The sequence below is a fragment of the Nannospalax galili genome, unplaced genomic scaffold (genome assembly GCF_000622305.1).
Source record: "Nannospalax galili isolate Female #2095 unplaced genomic scaffold, S.galili_v1.0 scaffold242, whole genome shotgun sequence".
Lineage (NCBI taxonomy): Eukaryota > Metazoa > Chordata > Mammalia > Rodentia > Spalacidae > Nannospalax > Nannospalax galili.
The window spans coordinates 2,269,127-2,290,225 of NW_008348081.1; the positions used below are offsets into that span (position 1 = coordinate 2,269,127).

The window sequence follows — 21,099 nt, forward strand, 5'->3', positions numbered from 1 at the left end:
TCCCAGTACTTGGGAGGCAGAGGCAGGAGGGTCTCTGTGTGTTCAAGGCCAGCCTGGTCTACATAGTGAGTTCCAGGACAGCTGGGGAGACAGGGAGACCCTGTCTCAAAAAGACCAAAAAAAAAAAAAAATTATCACACATACAAACACACACGGCAACACTTCCTGAGTTCAGTGTAGAAGTACATAAAGGTAAATTTCAGAGCAATTAATTTTTTTCCTCCACTTTTGTTTTAAAATTGCCCTGTCACATCACTTTTTTCCACATTATCCTATCTCCAAAGCATTTCAGTCATAATCCCTTATGGAAACTAGTTGTTGACACAGTTGCTCTATTCTTTTTTTAAAATATTTTATTTATTATTTTTATTTTATGTGTATGTGTGTATTGCCCGCATGGAGATAAGTGCACCTGTGTTGTGCAATGCCCACGGAGGACAGAAAAGGCAATCAGATCCCCTGGAACTGGAGTTATGGACAGTTGTTAGCTGCCATGTGAGTGCTGGGATTAGAACCCAGGTCTTCTGCAAGAACAGCCAGTGTTCTTAACCGCTGAGCCATCTCTCCAGCTCCACTCTATTCTTTTTATTATTTTTAAAGTTAATATTCAATAATAGGTTTGATTATGAGCCTTTCCCACACATCATTATACTCTTCTTATTAGCCATCTCCAATGGAACTCCTCTTCCCCACTTCATGCTTCCAGTTTTCATTTCTAGCAGTTGTTTTAAATTTATTATTAATTTCTCTATTTTTATTTTACATGTATGACTTTTTTGCAAGGATATATATATATACACACACCTGTGTTGTGTGATGTCTACAGAGGCTAGAAAGAGTGTGGGATCCTCAGGAACTGGAGTTATAGACAGTTGTTATCCACTATATGAGTGCTGGGAACCAAACCCAGATCCTCTGCAAGAGCAGCCAGTGCTTTCAGCCACCAAACCATCTCTCCAGGTCCCTAACAGTTTTTATAAATAAATGTTAAAGGATGTTTATCCTTGCCTAAGTTTCCCATTTTGGAGAAAAAAAATAGCACTTTAAATTCAAATCAAGAGTTCTCAATTCTTATACTACTTACAGTACATAATTGTACCATCTGAGTTCCAAATGGTTTCATTTTCCTTTGCTCAATTTCATTTTGGTTTTGTGACCATAAATATGGCAGGACTATGTGTCTTCAATAGGAAGAGCACTTAACCAGAAGTGAGATTATTTCTTCCTGGTGCTTTGCCTGGTATTTTCTTCATATCTTATTTATTATTACATGTCGGCCCCTGCCCTCGGCCTGAACCCCGCTGCTACTGGGAGGCCATTGTGCACCAGCCCCTGTCACAGGATTTGGGGCTAGGAGAGAGACAGGTTGGGGGAGGGAGGCCTCTGGTTGAGGTGAGTACGACAGGAAGAAACACCCGGGAGGCTGTCAGGAGGCTGTGTCAGTGGACAGCTCGTTTATTATGGCAGAAGCAGAGGTTTATATAGGAAAGCTTCATGGGCAAAGAGGTGGGGTTAGTTTTCTGGCAGGTCCGCAGGTAGGGGGAGGGAGGGGGCTTATAAGGCTACAGGCCTTTGTCCTATCCTCCAGTCACATGATCTACAAGAGACCCAGTTAGGATTAAAGGATTAGAGGCCTAATAGTTTTGCTTGGGGGTTGTTGGGTAAGAGACAGTGTGTGTGTATAGTACAGTACATAATTGTACCATCTGAGTTCCAAATGGTTTCATTTTCCTTTGCTCAATTTCATTTTGGTTTTGTGACCATAAATATGGCAGGACTATGTGTCTTCAATAGGAAGAGCGCTTAACCAGAAGTGAGATTATTTCTTCCTGGTGCTTTGCCTGGTATTTTCTTCATATCTTATTTATTATTACATGTCGGCCCCTGCCCTCGGCCTGAACCCCGCTGCTACTGGGAGGCCATTGTGCACCAGCCCCTGTCACAGGATTTGGGGCTAGGAGAGAGACAGGTTGGGGGAGGGAGGCCTCTGGTTGAGGTGAGTACGACAGGAAGAAACACCCGGGAGGCTGTCAGGAGGCTGTGTCAGTGGACAGCTCGTTTATTATGGCAGAAGCAGAGGTTTATATAGGAAAGCTTCATGGGCAAAGAGGTGGAGGTTGGGTTTTCCAGCAGGCCAGCAGGTAGGGGGAAGGAGGGGGTACTGAAGCTATGTGGCCTTTGTCCTGTCTTCTGCTCGCATAATCTACAAGAGACCTGATTAGGATTAAAGGATTAGAGGCTTAATAGTTTTGCTTGGGGATTGTTGAGTACAGTGTCCCTAGAATGGAGTGGGCCAGCTTCCTGCTGCCCTCACTAGGAAGTATACGGCCTGGTAGCCATGCTCTACATTCCAGGCACTCTTGACTTATCCCAACAATTATGGTACACAATGTGTGTGGTAGTACACATGTCAGATCATGCTCCTGGAAGAGGACCACTTTGTGTAGTCAGTTTTCTTCTTTTACTTTTACTTGGGGTTCAGGGTTCAAACTCAGTTCACTAGGCTTGACGGGCAAGAGCTCCTGCTGAGCCGTCTCTTTGGCTCAGTGTCTTCATATACTCTGTTTTTATTCTGAAATAAATCATCATTTTCTCGCTCTTGTTCTCAGTACTTCCCAGCATAGCCATTTCAGCTGTACATGTGCTGCTGGGACCTGACATTCTCTGAGCAAAGCTTCAGGCAACCTGTCCTAGTGATGTCCACTTCTGTTTCATTTGCTTGATGACATCTAAAGAATCCTATTACATGGATTCTTTTCTGACTCTATGCAATGTATTTATATGAAGATTAGTATAACTTTTACAAAGATAACCTAACTGCCAGCTAACTATGCATGACTAGTCCTCACTAACAGACAGCATTAGTAAAATTATTTAAAAAGAAAAAAAGCAAATACAAATAAATTATAGCTGACATCAAGTCTGATTAGAACCTTGATTCTAAGAACTAATGCAAACTATGGCATCATCCTTTGATTACTTATAACCACAAGGATAATAATAATTATAATCACATCAAGTAAAATAATAGCTATTTATGGGTAGTCATTTTGTCTAAAATACTTAAGAACTCTGCATAAAGCATGCTATGAAATTGCCATATGATGTTTTATTATAGGGGCATTTTAGAAATATAAGGTGAAGAAATTTCCTCAGGTTCTTACAAGCACTGGGAATTGACTTTGGTCTCTGGGATTCAGATCCTGAGCTCTATATTATATTGTTATTTACTGATCTCTGATTGGAGGATTCATGTATAATTTCCCATTGTATCTTTTTAACAATACTATCAAATATTTATTATCTGCACTCTCCCTATGACAAACTGAGACTTAGAAATATAAATCCTTACTGAAGATTGCATAAATAGTAATTGGGAAAGTTTGGTCTAAAACCAAGGTCTGTCCACAAATGGTGTTGTATAATAACAAAGACAATTTTGTAAAACAATAAAAACAGAGGGAAATGTATTAGTTCAAAAGTCCACTGGTCCCACCCATCTGTAAAGCCCAATAAATAACAAAGGGCCCAGAAGTAAAGCTATTGATGCAGTCATGGCACTTTTTTGTTATATATTTCTCATATATTTTTATTGAAATATATGAAAATCCATACACAACATCTTAATGATCTTTATTCCCCCTCTTCCCTATAGGCACCCTCCCACTTTTTTATTTTTTGGTCTTTTTGCTTTTGAGACACGGTCTTTCTGTAGCCCCAGCTGGCCTGGAACTCCCTTTGTATATCAGGTTGGCTTGAACTCACAGATATCCTCCTGCCTCTGCCTCCCAGTTAAAGGCCTGTGCTGCCACATCTGGTGCATTGTGCCATTTGTTAAGGCTTATCAAGTCAAGTTAGTATCCCCAGAAGTCCCTCTTATCTTGGGGGAAATTAACACCTATCTCATTGGACTTAAAACTTGCTCAATGGGAGGAGGAACTCATGTATGGTACTGTAAACATAGCCAAATACATGTGGCTGAAGGGGTCATAGATCCTAGAGAAAAACTTATGCCTGTTACATCCCTAGACAAATGTAATTGCTCACTGTATGTTAAATATCTATCCTTATATTTAGAGACAAGTATACCTTTCACGACTAATCAAGAAACTTCTTTTTGCAACAGATGGAGACTATTAGAATTTCACAACTGGTCAAACACAGAGAACAAGTGTCTGTGAGATGCCCACTCCTAGGTGACACATCTACAGTGAAATCTCTACACCTATGACTCATGAAACATAGTATACAGGGGATAGAGAGAATACCACTGCCTCTCTCAACTTTCATCCATGAAGCTTCCTCATTCAACAGATGGCAATTAACACAGAAAGTCAGAACTGACCAAAATGTAGAGACTAAGAGGCTTCAGACTGTGGATTACTGGACAGGACTCCCATATTAAACTTCACCCATCAAGAGTTCAGGGACCATTGTGGAAGGGGGTGGGGGGATTCTAAGAGCCAGGGCTGGTAGATGAGCACAAGGAAACAGAGTTTTCCATGATGCTGGGAAGTTGCTCATATGAACTTATAACAATGGTGACACTATGCACAAGATTCATTCAAATTCAAACCATAAAAACCAAGCATAGAAGTGAGGAAGTAGGTTAAAAAGCCCCAACCTTAGCTGAGTTGGCAACTGATCACCTATGGACAAAGGAGAATTGGTCTTCTTTAAGGGAGTGACTCAAGATAAGGCTGACTAGACTCCAGTGGAAGAACTCACATAGAGGGACATCTAGGAACAGAAACTTGACTCAATAGGCCTTGACATATATAACAGAATGCATGAAATCTGGTGGGGGGGCTACAGGAAGATGCTGATAGGGGAGTGGGTTTAAATATGATCAAGATACATTATATGAAATACACAAAAATTCAATAAAATATACATGTATATATAGTATGAGAAAGGTATAGTTGGATACAAAATATAATGTACTATACATTCCAAATAAATAAATGTAAATGTTTTCTCCAAAAAAAATAAAACCCAACCATCCAACCAAACAAAAAACAACCAAACAAACAATCAAAAAACATTGTCTTCCTTACTTGGTAATCAGATATTAGGAATTAAATTACTTAAAATCAGTACTTATATAACTGACTAAAATATCTCCATATATCAGTTCAGAATAATATGCCCAAGCTTATGTAAAAATTGTTAAGAACTTTGCTATTTTAGAATCATAAATCAAGAAACTAACTTCAGATATTTTCTAAGGGAATTGTTTAAAACTTCCCTTGCTTGCTCTAAGCAACAGAATCTTCTCTAAGTTTTTTTTCAAAGTCACTCATAAGAGTTCTCGTTACCAAATCCTAAGGCTTTTTCGTCAAATTTCTGCACTTAATCTCTCACAAAACTGCTGTACAGGAACATTTCCTTTTTGGTAATATCTTTCTAAGTCACTCTTGATTCCGATACTTTGCTGGCTCCTCTTCTTCACGTCTAATGGTAGTTCTCTTTCTAATGTTCCTCTCGAGTATCTCAGACATCCATAGGTTTAACCCTCTCCTCTGTATGATCCTCCCAGGCCTTCTCTTCCAACCTTGGTAATTTAATTTTTAACTTGTGTCAACAGCTCTCACACTGGCATCCGGACTGATACATCCATCCATTTTCACTTCTATGAGTCTTCATTAACAGATTTCATCTGGAAGACTAAAACTTACAATACACATGAACTTAAGACACTCTTTCCTTTGTACCCCAGAATATTCTGCTTCTCCTACCTCAGAAAACAACTTGATTTATGAAGATTTTTTTTAGGTTAAAATCTTGAAATCACCCTTGCTCCTGCCTTTTCTCCTTCATCTAATCATTCAGAAAATACCATGGATTCTACTTTCAAAGTTCATTCCAAATTCAATATTTGTCAGGACTTCCAGGAGAAACTTGCAAAGGTGCCTAAAAACCAAGGTCTAAGATTCACTGTCAGTCCAAGTAACCATCGTCCCTTGCTGAGCTGACTGCATTGCCTCCTTCATTCTCCTTGCCTGTGCAGTACAGTCTACTTGTCAGTCACATTAATCCTGTTGAAAGCAAACCAGATCCTATCATTACCTTGCTCAGAATCCTTCAATGCTTTCCAAAAGGTATGAAGTATCTTAGCATGGATGTACTTTCTTTTTCCAGTCACAATACCAAAGAGTTATATGTTCTCCAATTTATATGAATAGCAAAATTATACTTGGTCCTTAGGGGGTTACCATTCTCACAAATGATCTGTAGCACTTGTAGCCTTTAGAGAAAGGTCTAAATCTGCAATTTAGTAGCTACGTAGGTTACTTTGAACACATTAATTAGACTAAATTATCTCATTATTAGGAAAGTGATAGGAGAAATTTCCTCACTAGTTGATTGTCTTAGAATAAAGTAAGTTCTAATAAGCTATTAGTATAATACCTGGCTCCCTCTATGGTAAATAATAAAAAAATAACCAAGCATAAATTTACTCTTATTTTATGTGTATGCCTACATGTATGTAAGTGCACTTGTGTCAGAGAAGGCATCATAGTCCCCTGAAATTGGAGTTAGGGACAGTTTTTAGCTGCTAGTTGGGTGCTAGGAATTGAACCCAGGTCCTTTGCAGGAGCAGTCTGTGCTCTTAACTACTGAGCCATCTCTCTAGTCCCTAGAGAAATTAATTTTATTTTCACAATTGAAATTAGTGGGTTGAACTGGTAGTATTTAAAGGTGGTATGCAGAAACCTGTCCTAACATTTAAAAACTTAGAAAAAAATACTGTCAAGGAGCTCATACATTCAAGCTATGAAGCCATGTTTAGGAAAGTACAAGGAGATTACAGCCAAATGAAGGGACAGCTGAGGGAAAATAGCATTCTTTTTCTTTTCTTTTTGGTCCTTTTTGATACAGGGTCTTCCTGTAGCCCCAGCTTGCTGGAACTCTCTATGTAGACCAGCCTGGCCTTGAACTCACAGAGATGCGTTTACCTCTGCTTCTGCCTCTGCCTCCCGAGTGCTGGGACTAAAGGCTTGTGCCACCATGCCCTGCTGCTGCTATTTTCTTTACGGATACCTTTCATTGTGTCTAACTTCAATTAAGATTAACCAAGAATCAAACGTTTAAGCTGGCCCTAAATACCTGTATGTGGGGCTGGAGAGATGGCTCAGTTGTTAAGAGCAGAGACTGCTCTTACAGAGGACCTGGGTTCGATTCCCAGCACCCACATGGAGGCTACTAATGGTCCTTAACTCCAGTTCCAGGGGAATCAGAAGCCCTCTTCTGACCTCTGCGGCACTGCATGACACGGGTACACTCACTTACATGCAGGCAATACACTCATACACATAAAATAAAAATAAAGAGAATATTTTTAAAAAATTGTATTTAACAGATGTGTATATTTTAAACATCTTTGAAAAAAAGAATATCCAGTCATGAATTCTTTTACAGCTAACACAAGATGTCCATTTATGTTTCCTCTCTGATTTTTTGCTAAATTTGAGGAGTGAGGGGACTATGAGTGGCTAATGGTAATTTATTCCAAAATGTGTATTTAACTTGTGTTTACGAAGCAACTGATTTGAAGTCAGTTCAAGAAAAATTGTGTATCATCTTTGATATCAGATACACATAAAGTTTTCTAAAGACAGATAAACATAAATGTTCTTCACTTCTTTAATCTATTGAAAACTTCATAACACATGAAATAAAATTAAAAGAATAAAAATTCATCGATGTTAAGTTTGCACAGCCCATGCTAAAAATATGCCTGTGATTATGTAAATTTTCTTATTTAGAAATTATTCTGTCTTGATCACAGGACTCATAAATGGAAAAACATTTGTCCATTGGTTTATGTATTTTATTAAACAGTAGGCTATATCTTTGTTAAACTCTTCCATCATGACAAATGTGTTCTTTTAAATTTATTCAAGCTCCTATATCAAGCTGTTATCCCTGATGCAAGTAACATATGAATAACTAGCTTGTGTGATGAGCCTCAAAAGAATCTGGTTTGGGTTTAAAACAAAGCCAAGGATTAACATTAAGAATGCGAAAAGCATTGGCTAAAAAACATACATGCTGCATCTATTTTGTTTTCTAAGTTCTTTGCTAGAAAGAAAAAAAAGATGGTTAGACCAATCCCTGGAGACGCGATCTTGATTTTCTTCATTTACATAAATTTTTTTTATTTTAAAAGAAATGTTTAGAGTATCAAGGGCAAATGAAGCATGGCTACATGTCTACAATCCCAGCACTTATGGGGTTGACACAGGAAGACTGGAAGCTTGAAGTTAATCTGGGCTACATGATCTCAAAAGACAAATCATCATCAAAAAGTCAAATGAAAGAAACTGAGTCTAATATTGTTAGGTATTATTCAAGAAATAACTCCTCTCATTCCAAGTTTAGAACCACAAGTGTTCTTTTGGTCACTTGCTTCCTTGTTTCTTTTGGCTTTTTGAGATAAGATCCCATATAGCCCATCGTGGCCTCAAACTCATTTCACAACGTAGAAAAGAAGAGGTGGAGCTTGAACTACTGATCTTTTTATTTCCACCTCCCAAGTAGAGGGATTTCAGGCATGTGCTACTGTACCTGGCTTGGTTAGGTGTTAAGAACAGACAATGGAGGAAAGATAGCATCTTCAACAAATGGTGCTAACAAAACTGGATCTCCATCTGCAGAAAAATGAAATGACTCTTACCTTTCACCCTGCACAAAAGTCAACTCCAAATGGATCAAAGGCCTCAATATAAAAACTGAAACTTGGAAACTGCTAGAAGAAAACACAGGCAGCATCCTTATGATATAGGTGTAGGAAAGGACTTTCTAAATCAGGCACCCTCTGCTCAGGCACTACTAGTCAACAAACAGTAAGTGGGACCTCATTAAATTACAAAGTTTCTGTGCAGCAAAAGATACTACTAAGGAAAGGAAGAGGAAATCCACTGAGTGGGAGAAAATCTTCCCAAGCTACACACCTGACAGAGGATTAATATCCAGAATATACAAAGAAATCAAAAAAGAAATAAGAAAATAAATGACCCAATAAAAAGATGGGTGATAGACTTAAACAGTGAGTTCTCAAACGAAGAAATAAAAATGACTTAAGAAGTGCTCAGCATCCTTAGTAATTAGAGAAATGGAGATATAAACCATTTTAAGATTCCATCTTACCTGAGTCAGATTGGCCAAGATCAAGAGAACGGAAGACTCTTTCTCCACATCCTGGAGAGGATGTGTAGAAAGAGGAATGCTCATTTACTGCTGGTGGGAATGCAAATTCGTACAACTATTATGGAAAGCAGTGTGGAGAACCCTCAAAACACTAAAAATTAACCTACCATATGATCCAGTGATACCACTCATTGGCATACACCCAAAGCACTCATCAGACTGTGGAGACAGCAGCACATCCATCCATGTTTGTGGCTGCTGTCTTCACAATATGGAAACAACCTAATGTCCCTCAACCGATGAATAGTTAATGAAAATGTGGTACATCTACTCAATGGAGTTCTACTCAGCAGTAAGAAAAGATGAAAGTATGAAATTTTCAGGTAAATGGATGGAGCTAGAGAGTGTTATACTAAGTGACGTAACACAAATGCAGAAAAGCAAGCAACGTATGTTTTTCCTTGTTTGTGGATTGTAGCACCAATCCCTTATATGTGAGTATATAAATTCTGATGCAATACCAGGAGCCAGGTAAAGGGAAAGGATACATGGAGGTGAAGGAACAGAAACAACCTGAAAGGGGGATAGTAGGGAACAGATGCTACCTGAGAGAGGTAGAAAAAGTGGAAGTAGTTGGCAGGGAGGAGAGGAGAGGACATTTATTTCTTTCATTTTAAAGCATGATGTCAACTTGAGCTGCTCTGCACCTAAAACACAGCTGTGGCTATCTCTCACAGCTATCACATTCTCTTTGTTCAGTGTCCTCATATCATTTTGTCAGTATAATGTGACACAGAAATTATTATTATTTTCTTTCCTCCTCCTTTGATACATCAAGAAGAAGTGCTCCAATTAATTCATTTAGCCTGTTCCAGTCTCTTATTCACTACCTCCCAATAGAAGAGCAACACACTCTTGAAATCTAAGCAAACCTCTGAAGGGACAATCTCCCGATTGCCTAACATGAATTTAAGCTCTTGTGAGTACAGAATTACAACAGTAAGAGAACATAATATGCCAGCAACATAAAAAATAACACATCCAATATATACTTTTTATTTGTTTCTGCCAACTGGGGGCTGAGCTTCAACATATGGATTTTGGAGAAGAGCAAAATTCAGTGCATACCATCAGGTAATTCCATTTAATGACAGCAGTTCAGAATATCATCCGGTAGGAACATAGTATGACATTCTGGTCGCAAGTATCTCTTGTGTGCCAAGATATCCCAAATAATTAAATGAAATAGTAGTATCTCCTTTTTAGTTTCTTTCTTAAAATACTACTATGCAGGAAAGGATATTTTCCTACTATGAAGACAGGAGAGACTATTGATCATTTTAGTGTTAGCATTATTAAATACTTTGAAGGGATCCTAAGAATGCCCCACTGTACCATACTGTAGTCCTATCTTAAGGCTGAAACAATTGAGCTTTTGGTAGAAAGCCTGCAAAGAAGAAAGGGAGGAAAAGGAAGGAAGGGAAAAGGCAGCAAGCAGGCAGGGTTCAGAAGGCTCCTGAGTCACCACAGGCACCACACACATAAGCTGAAACCCCTCCTGGCATTACAATAAAAATGCCTCTGTTTTTAGAGCCCCATGTTTCCCCAGGCCTCCTTTGTATTCATCACATTCCATGGACTTCTCTGAGGCAGGATTAATGCTTATTAGACTGCTACAGCACAGAACAGATGCGTTATTGACAATACAAAGGCTTGGTCAAGGCCTCCTGAATTTGCTTGAAAGAAGAAGTATAAACGGTATTATCCATGTTCAGGTGACAAAGAAATCTGGTGTTTGATTTCCCTAGAGTTGCTCATAGCGTGTGCTTGAACTTTCTATGCATTTAACTAAATAAGTGGCTTAAATTAAAACTGATATAAACTATAAAATGAAACTGCTTCATGCAAACTAAGATAAACCTCAATTATCGCTACAAGAAGTCTCTTGTCACTGTTAGTTGTTGGCAATGATATCCATACTCCTATCACCTGAGAACTGAGAGGTGCTTTTTATTACTCTCCAAACTAAACTTGTCACATGACCTACAGTGGAGTGTTGATCACTGACCTGACAGAATCTCCAAAGGGTTCTGTCAGAATTTATCATCCTGTTTGATGATTAAACAGATCAACCACTTATCCCACTTCTCAAAAGAAGTCTCAAATTCTGTGAGCATGAAACTGGCCCGAGATGCTTATTTTAAAAATAACTGTTAGTTCTGTGTTGAGTTACAGAACAGGTTGGTGGCCAGAAATCCGGACTTCATCCTATTAGGGGATTGTATGGAAAGAGCACACTTGTAATCTTGTGTGAGAGAAAGGTTAGAGATTCAGGGAAACATCTGACTGGTGTTCTTTAATACAATCAAATAATGGCCACTGCAATGTAGTAATTTAGAGCTAATATTGAGTAATGACCACAAATGTGAACAACAGAAAAAACAACATGACATTAATCAGGAAGGTAATCAAGCTACAATATCGCAGCAAAGCACTGCAACTTGATTTCAATCATCATGGATTCAGAGAGATTCTAAACCACACTAAAGGTACAGACAGGCAGATGCAGAACCAACTATAAATAGGTGAATCAAATGGTGGGCTAGCAATTTTAACTGGAGGCTTGATGGGTCTTATTCTGGACTCTCCTTAAATGTCAGTTCTAGATAATAAAGAATAGAAATATAAAGCTGTACATGAATTGCAGTAACAGTAGGACTAGCTGTACATGTATTATAAGTAAAAGAAAAGCAAAAAATGAAACAACAATGGACAACAATACCAGAGAGATCACAGGCAGACCATGTTGAAAACATTGGTAATTGTCTCCCTAGTTCAATCAGTAAGAACAGACACATGGCTTGGAAACTCTTGGGATAATATAAAACACCTCCAGACTACAGGCACCAGGGAAGAATGCTGCAGGAATAAGCTGTGTTTGGAGAAGCACTGCTTACTTCTTGAACAAAACTGATAATACAACCAGACAGAAAATTTTTCTATTTGAGAGAACAAAAGAATGAAAGCATCATCAGACTAAGAAAATTTCAAGTGTAGTGCACAGTTTAAAAGGTTGTCCTTTGAGTCACTTTTTAAAGGATTTGAACAAAAGATTTTGTTGATAACCTATTTCTAAACTTACAGATTTCATTTTATTCAGTAACAAAAGAAAATTTGAAATGCATGGTATAATTACTTTCATAGAAATTTCTTTTGTTGCTATGGCAATAAAAAGTCCAAAATAAAAATGTTACCTTCTGTAGCATTTCAAAATCTAAAGCTTATGGGATGAAATACAGTGAATTTGTAAATCAATAGTGTAAATGATTTTTGTAGTTCTGTCACATCAGGTATAGGTATTGATGAAAAGTGTAATTTAATATAATTAAATTGTAAATTCTAAAAACTTTGTATCATGGGAAATAAGCAACCGTCTTCTGCTTTTCCTTACATCATGGGGTAACCTAGGGCCTAACAAGCAGTCTACTCCTGAACAAAATTCCTAATTCTTTCCTTCTCTTTTCTGATGCACCTATGAAAATGGATGCCAGCCACAGGCTCAGTAGAGTGGATTTTATAGTTCCCCCACTCTCTAAGCACAGTCATGTGGATAACAAGTAATTGCCTGAGTGGTTAGGCAAGTTATTCTTTAACAGTAATCTTTTAAAGTATCTTAGATGGCTCATTGACTTAAGATTTGTACTTATTTTGTGGTGACTGCCTCACTGATGGCAAAGTATGGCTGAGGCTGAGCTCCATTATATCATGATGAAGCACCTGCTACGGTAAGGCATCTATTCCAGCACTTTAGGTAACTTTAGTTTACAATCTTGAGAAAATGTCCCCAAAAGTTCACCTGATGTCAATTGCTTTTAAGGCCAGGGTCATCCATTTTCTCCACCTGTCCAGGACCACTGCATTCTGGTGAACCAATATAGGAAGGCACTGCCTCTAAATATTTGACCTCATCTTGACATGTTGTGTGAAGTATAGTATGAGAACATGATAAATGAAAGCTGCCTGGGAAGTGAAAATGGCATGTGTAAGGATGCAGACATTAGACTCATATAACACAGTTGACAGCACCATGGCTTCGCAGGCCTCCAGACCAGGTTTAACTAATAATGAATGCTACTGATTGCAACCGTTAACCCGAGAAACTGGACCTTACATCACTGGTGTAATTTTCTACTTTTGAAGCTTGTTATTTAAAGGTTAAAAATTAACAACATTGATCTTTGTATCTATTTAATACACTATTTCTAAGAACCTGGGTATATGAGAAGCAATCTGTATGTAACCCATACAACAGTATGAAATATGAATTCTGTTTATACTATAAAGACACAGTAGCAAATACTCATCTTCACAAGAAGTTCCATATTCGAAATAAGAAGCTATGATTCTGGGGCCGGAGAGATAGCTTAGTGATTAAGAGCACTGGCTACTCTTGCAGAGGCCCTGGGTTCGATTTCCAGCACCCATATGGTGGGGATTTCCAGCACCCATATGGTGGCTAACAACCGTCCATAATTTCAGTTCCAAAGGAATCTGATGCCTCTTCTGACCTCTGTGACTATTGCATTACATGGGTGCACCTACCTACATGCAGGTAATATATGCATAAAATAAAATAAAATAAAATAAAATAAAGAAGGTGTGAATCTATATCAGGCTCTGTGGAATTGTGCATGTTACTTAATGCATTGTTCAATTTTCTCAACTGTAGATGGGAATGATTTTTTTCATATGATTGTATTAGGAATTTACAATGTTTGAAAGTATAAAATAAAGTAACACTCAGTAAATGTTAGTCATTATTGTAGATTTACTTATTCCATAAATTACTGATTGTCTAACATATGACAGATAAAATCATTGGCACTTGAGTTAAAATGGAATAAAGCAAATTTTGCTGGTCTCATGGAGCTAGACTTTGAGCATGTGTGTGTTTGGAAACAGGAAAATCAATTACTGGATTTGTGCAAACTGTTATAGGAACAATAAACGGGAGGGTGTTGGGATAAACACCATGGAGGATGTACTACACATCTGAACAAGCCTTTACAGAGGAAGCAGAAGGAGACACACACAAGACAAACAGAATGGTATTCAGTGAAAAGCTTGATGGAAGAAATGTGTCAAAGCAACAGTAAAAAGGTCAATATATTGGAGAAGATTTAGATACCAAAGCATTGAGTAGAAAGGCTTTCAAAAATGGTAAATTCTACAGTGTTTATAAAATGACTTATTTATCTGTGAAATACTCTCTTTTTGATACCTTTCCTTTGGAAGATGCATATTGTGAAAAACCAGCAGGTCTTCTATGTGGAAGACCTCATTTGATTTGATGTTTCTACTTGCACATCCCATATGAATGTTCCAGTAGTTTAGAATCAAAATGTCACACATAAATGTCAATATTCTCCATACAAGCTAATTTGCTTAGTCAGAGTTCTGTGTTTCAATCAGTAATACCACCAGTCTAATGACCTAACCTGCCTCTCTACTTCTACTCGATGGTGAAGCCAGCAATCACTTCAAGTTTATATTTGCCACTTTCTGTTACACTGAAACAACTGATCCTGTCTCTATACTCAGCATATCATGTTTGGACTGCAGGTTCTTGAATAGTTTCACGTCACTCTCTTGATTCTAACAACCATTTCCAAATCATCATTTTCATAAGTCTACTGTTTTAATCTTCTAAAAATAAAAAAATCTCACACAGGTCACCTGATGCCCTTGACAATCTAGGAAAAATATTTTATAATGAATGAATACATACATGAGCAAATATCTATACAATACCTAAGAGATTCTGTGCATCATTGAATGAGAAAAACAAGTAAACATGAAACAGCATGTTTATAGAAAAGCAGCATCCCAATCTGTTTGGTGAAGAAAAGCAGTATTTCAATCTGTTTGGTGAAATGTGTTTCTTCACAGCCCAGCAACAATCAACCCCTAGCTACTTCTGCATAGGTGGCTCCTTCAGGTTGTTTCAGCTTCTCTGTCAAGTTCACCATGGAATTACCTTTTTTCTGCTTATTCACAATTTAGTTAGATTTTAAGGCCAACACCAATTTTATCTACTTCAGTAAAGTTTTGGGTAACAATTTTGCATCTCAAAAGCAATTGTTACTCTTAAAATATGATAAACAGGGGCTGGAGAGATGGCTCAGCAGTTAAGAGCACTGACTGCTCTTGTAGAAGACCCAGGTTCGATTGCCAGCACCCACATGGTGGCTATGATCCATCCTTAACTCCAGTTACAGGGGAATCTGAAGCCCTCTCTGACCTCCGCAGCATTGCACAACACGGGTACACTCACATATAGGTAGTACACTCATACACATAAAATAAAAACAATAAATAAAATATTTATAAAAAAATGATAAGTAGTACTTGCAGTATTGAATATGTATTTTAATCACAGATGATTTTAAAATGCCATAGTGTTATTTACTTGAATTTGGTAGGCTGACATTCTTACTGGTTTGGGGAAGATTTATTATTCATGTAATGTAAGCAGAAATTATTTCTTATTTTAATGTTTTTTGAAAAAAAGGCTTCAAAAGCTTGTTTCAATACATTTTGGAACAACTTCAACACAAATAAATTTAAACACTAAAGTAAAATGTGTGTGTGTGTATGTGTGTGTAAATCTAGATTAATTCAAGAATATTTTCTTTTAGGCCAAGCATAGTAGCACATGCCTTTAATCCTAGTACTCAAGAGGAGGAGGCAGGTGGATCTCTGTGAGTTTCAGGTCAATCAAGGTTACATAATAAGACTGCCTCAAAAAGTTTCTTTTTCTTTTAACATGGAGCATCCATATATAATTCCATATTCAGGTTTTAGCTTCTCAAATGAGCCAAATATTGAACTTAATTTCCTTAGAAATATAGGAAGATTCTGGGCGTGGTGGTGCACACCTATAATCCCTGCACTCCAGAGGCAGAGGCAGGCAAATCCTCTGTGAGTTCCAAGCCAGCCTGGTATACAGAGTGAGTTGCAGGCAGCTGGAGCTACAGGGAGACCTTGTCTCAAAAAGACAAAAAAAAAAAAAAAAAAAGCATCATGGGGGAAATATAGGAAGAACAATTAAATTTAGGAAATGACACAAATCTTAAAAAAACATAATGACTCAAGTAACTATATTAATAACACTGAAATTAATGAAATCAGAGTTTATTCCCTTCAGATTTATTCTGAGCTCATTCAATGACAATTTTTTTAGAAAGTACTTTTTGTCCAAAAGTTTGTGACATAAACCCTGATATCTGGTGGTCATTATTAAGTATACATTCACAAAAAACATTTCCACACACATTTTTAAAAAGCATATTCAATTAATATTTTTATGTATTAAACTGGAATAGAATATTAACTTGCACTTAGTATTTACTCAAAAATTGATTTTATTGAATATACTTCACTTTAAAAAATATTTTTAAAAACATATTATCTTGCAAATAAAAAACAGAAACTACCTTCACACTTGTATTAAGAGTTTGTAACATTGCAAATATACCAAAAATAACTGGCTAATTCATTTGAAATCCCTTAAATTTTCCCTTGATAAGAAATGTACATTAGGCTAAAGAGGGAAATAGCATGCTTACTGGAATATTTACACACAGTCCAAATTTATCTTAATTATTAGGGACTGGAAAGATGCAGAGGTGGAGTTTAAGGGTAGAATGGTAGATGGACATGATCAAAGCATATATCTCCGTATACAGAAATACTTCAGTGATTAATTTTTATAATTAATATGTGTTAGCCACTATAACTCAATACTAACAGAGGAAAAACCTTTTGTTTTCATGATTTTTTTCTAGATATAAATTATGCTTTAGTGCAAAAGATACATGTTTCTAAAGAAAAAATATTTGGAAAAATAAGCAGAAATATGACAGGTGAATGTCTAAAGAAAATGAGGTACCTACACACAATGAAATTTTATTAAAGCATAAAGAGAAATGAAATCATGGTATTTGCAGAAAAATGGGTGAAACTGAAATTCACTGTGCTAAGTGAAATTATCTAGACTCAAAGAGACAGACACCACATTCTTTCTCTCAGATGGGAAGCCAGATTTAAAATTTTGTGTGTGAAGATATGTGAATGTGTGTGTGAGAGAGAGGAGGGGGGGCAGGGAAGGAGAGGGCAGAGCGGAAAGGGGAGGAGAGGAGCTGAAAGGAGAGGGAAGAGGGAGGGGAAGAGAGGGAGAGGGAGGGGGAGAGAGGGAGAGGGAGGGGAAGAGAGGGGGAGGGAGGGGGAGAGGGGAGAGAGGGGGAGAGGAAGAAAGGAGGACTGGGAGAGAGAGAAAACAAACAAGATCCTAGGAAGAGAGGAAGAAATCTTAAGGGAACAGGAAAAGGAGAGGGTAATGGAGTCCATGTGACAGGAAGGCAGAGTAGGGCTGATTTGAGGAGAACCAAACAGAAGGTGCACACGGGGCATGTGGGAGTAAAGGAATTAGAACAACCTACAATCGCACACATGGATGAACACCATATGAAAGCCATTATGTTTACATTGAATTAAAATGCAATTTCAATAAAGGAAAATAAGTTGAAACAGGAGAATCATGTCTTCATAACCATGGAAAATATTTCTCTGGATTTTAAAATTATAGTTGAGAAGCTTTTTGTTGTTTTGTTTATGTTTTTTCTCTAAAACAGAATACTGTCAGAAAACTTTGTCAATTCTTTTCTATTTTTTGTTTATATTATTCAGTGTATATATTATCTTATAGAATTATCAAAAGAGGAGATGGAAAAGCATCATGATATACACTAGTTCTAAGTAGTTTGCTAAGTAATGAAGGTACTAGAGTCCACTTCCATTTCTGGGAAGAGTTGTAAAATGTAAAAGTCTATTTTCTGTAACTGTATAGACCATGCAAAATAGTAAAGTTAAAAGGCAAGTAAAAAAGAGGAAGGGAGAGGAAGAGTTCTTGCTGATGGTGTCATTATTAATAAAATGCAAAATATAGTGCTGTGCTACTGAGAATTTAAAAGTATCAAAATAAGTAGTCATAAAATTACTACTTTAGATATTGTTTAATGCTAATAAACCTCTTACTTTAGAAATGTTTCTGCTGATTGATTCTTCATAAAACTGAACAAACTGAAAAATTAGTAAGCAGAGTACAAAAATGCATATTTGTCACTCATCCTAAAAAAGAAGTGCAACCTTGGAGAATCCAATTAATGAAATACTTGTTTGGTATAAGTATCAGATGCTCACAAGAGTTTGATGGCTCACAACTCTTCACTAGTATAATTATTTCAGAGCCATGTTCCTACCAACTCAAGATCTTCACTACATAAAATCTAGTATCTGTATTATAACGTAGAAATTCATAGTAATTAAAACCATCATGCAGTGGAAAGAAACTATGATAAGCTGTTAGCTTCATTCTATCAGCAAAAGACATTTTCTTCAATAGATCTGTGGGATTCAAAACGAAAATTCACAACAAAATAATTTACATAAAACTATTCCATAAGTAACTTATCCAAATCCTTCATGAATGTTTGAGGTAAAAGGACGACAAATCCATTTTAATCCTACCTCTAACAACGGTGTATTATAGAAATAATTTAATAGCCTAGAATATAAAGAATACTTTAAGATACTAATGGAATTAATATACACACTGTCTTCCAAATACTTTAAACAACCAGTAAGCTGCCTTATGCTGAGTAAGTTAAGACAAATTTACTGTAAATTGTTCCGAACTTGAACTACTGCTGTAGCTTCTGTGAAAAAGTATTTGCCTTTAAGGTGTACCTTCAATTGAAAACAATTTAATCAGTAAAGAATTAACATGCAACTGGTATTTAGTTATGTCTACTTTAAAGACAGAATATGTAAGTGATTAACTACATTTGGAAAGTATTTTAATATATAGTTCAATTGACTAGCAATATCCTACTATGAACTGAATTCTGTCCTCCTATTAATTCATATATAGAAGCCCTAATTCCATGTACCTCAGAATATGAGTATAATTGGAGTCAAATGTTTAAAGAGGTAATCAAGTTAGGATTAAGTCAATATGCCAAGGCCTAATCCAATGTGAGCTAATGTCCTATACCAAGAGAGGACAAACACTCAGAGAGGAAAGACCAAGGATAGCACAAGGAAGAGAAGGGCCATCTACACCCCAAGCAAAGGGCCATGAAAGAAAGTATTTTTTTATCATTGTTTTGTTGAATTTTTGTGTATTTCATGTAGAGTATCTCAAACAATCTTAACCATCTTTAGGACTGGAGGGATAGCACAGCCATTAAAGAAAATAACTTATTAAAACCTCCATTTTTTACTTCAAGATTCAGATTTTGATGAAATAAACTGTTGGTGTTGAAATCATCCAGTGAAAAGCCCTTTCGCCAAGTAAACTAATAATGTTCCAACTGGCAATCTATAGTATTTTTCTAAAAGTCTAGTAAATTATAACAATGACTGAAATCTTTTTGTTAGCTCCAAGAATAAGATTATGCTTAAATTTTACTTTTTTAAAAAATTATTTAATAACCACATGATTAGAAGAAGCATTTCATTACAGCTTTAACATATTCAACGACAATTTCCAGAGCAAAGATACACCTCTTTCAAAAGTGGCTATAAATTTTTAGGTTCAGAGTTGAATTAATACAGTAATACAATATTGAACTCAGTATAAACCCTGTAAGACATAAAATTGAATGTTTTTTAACCTTTAAAAAAGATCTCTGGGGCTGGAGAGATGGCTTGGAGGTTAAGAGCACTGACTGCTCTTGTGGAGGACCCAGGTTCGATTCCCAGCACCCACATGGTGGCTACAAACCGTCCTTAACTCCAGTTCCAGGGGAAATCGAAGCCCTCTTCTGACCTCTGCAGCATTGCAGGACATGGGTGCACTCACATACATGCAGGCAATTTATACACATAAAAGAAAAATAATAAAATATTAAAAAAGATCTCCATTTCATTTTAAAATACACTGTTTCCTACAGACTCATTTTTAATGCTACTAACACTCAGATATTTGCACATGCGTCTCCAATCTCTATGTACCTGATTTTTCCTAGTCACAGTTGGTTACACTTGGATCCTTGGCACCTAAGTCCATTGGATATAAAGTCATCAGGTAGATTTCAATGGTAATGTGTATCACCTTTACTAATTAACACGAAGTAAATTTTTATGCTTCCTCCTCAAATATAACTCATCTTATTTGTTGATTTTTTTTTGTGTGTATATCATACAGAACATCCCAAACAGTCTTACTCATCTACATACCCACTTCCCAAATGGCACCCTCTCATACCAGCCCGCCCCGCCCCCACTGGAGCCCATAGTCTCTGTCATCCCTGTTACTGTCCAGTGTGTTAACAGCGCCCCCAGCTGTTTCCCAGTGGTTGTCCATCCACTGAATCTAGTCAGCCTACCTAGAGAGCCTTGTTTTAGGAAGATCAGCTGTTCCTCATCTAGCACCAATCAATTTTCAATATTCTTTTAGATTGGGGCCTACTGTTCATTTTCTCACTTCTATGCTGTGTTACTGTCTGGGAGTCTCTTGGGCCAACCTGGTCAACAACTCAAAGGAAGGTATCTCCTGTCTGGCACTGTTTCTGGTTATGTAGCCTTTAGCTATATATATGGAGTCTTAAAAAATTATATTGATCCCTTTAATCTTTGGTTATACTTTAAAAAGTATAATTTCAAATATTTACAAGCATGCAAGTCATATACATATACATATACATATACATATACATATACATAGCTGTCATTGGATATATGTGTGGAAAAGCACAGAAGAAACTGAAAAAATCCACATAACACTGATAGCCTGAGAGGAAGGATGAAAGGGGCATTTTTACTTTTTTTATTTTTACACAATTTAAATTTTTAAAACAATTTTTTATAAAACAGAACACAAAG

General features: G+C 36.9%; 1 protein-coding gene across 1 annotated transcript in view; it reads right to left on the reverse strand.

Moving 5' to 3' along the window:
* The window catches only part of Tusc3 (tumor suppressor candidate 3), a gene marked incomplete in the record, with an annotated part of 221,011 nt that overhangs the window by 31,158 nt on the left and 168,754 nt on the right, over nucleotides 1–21,099 (reverse strand).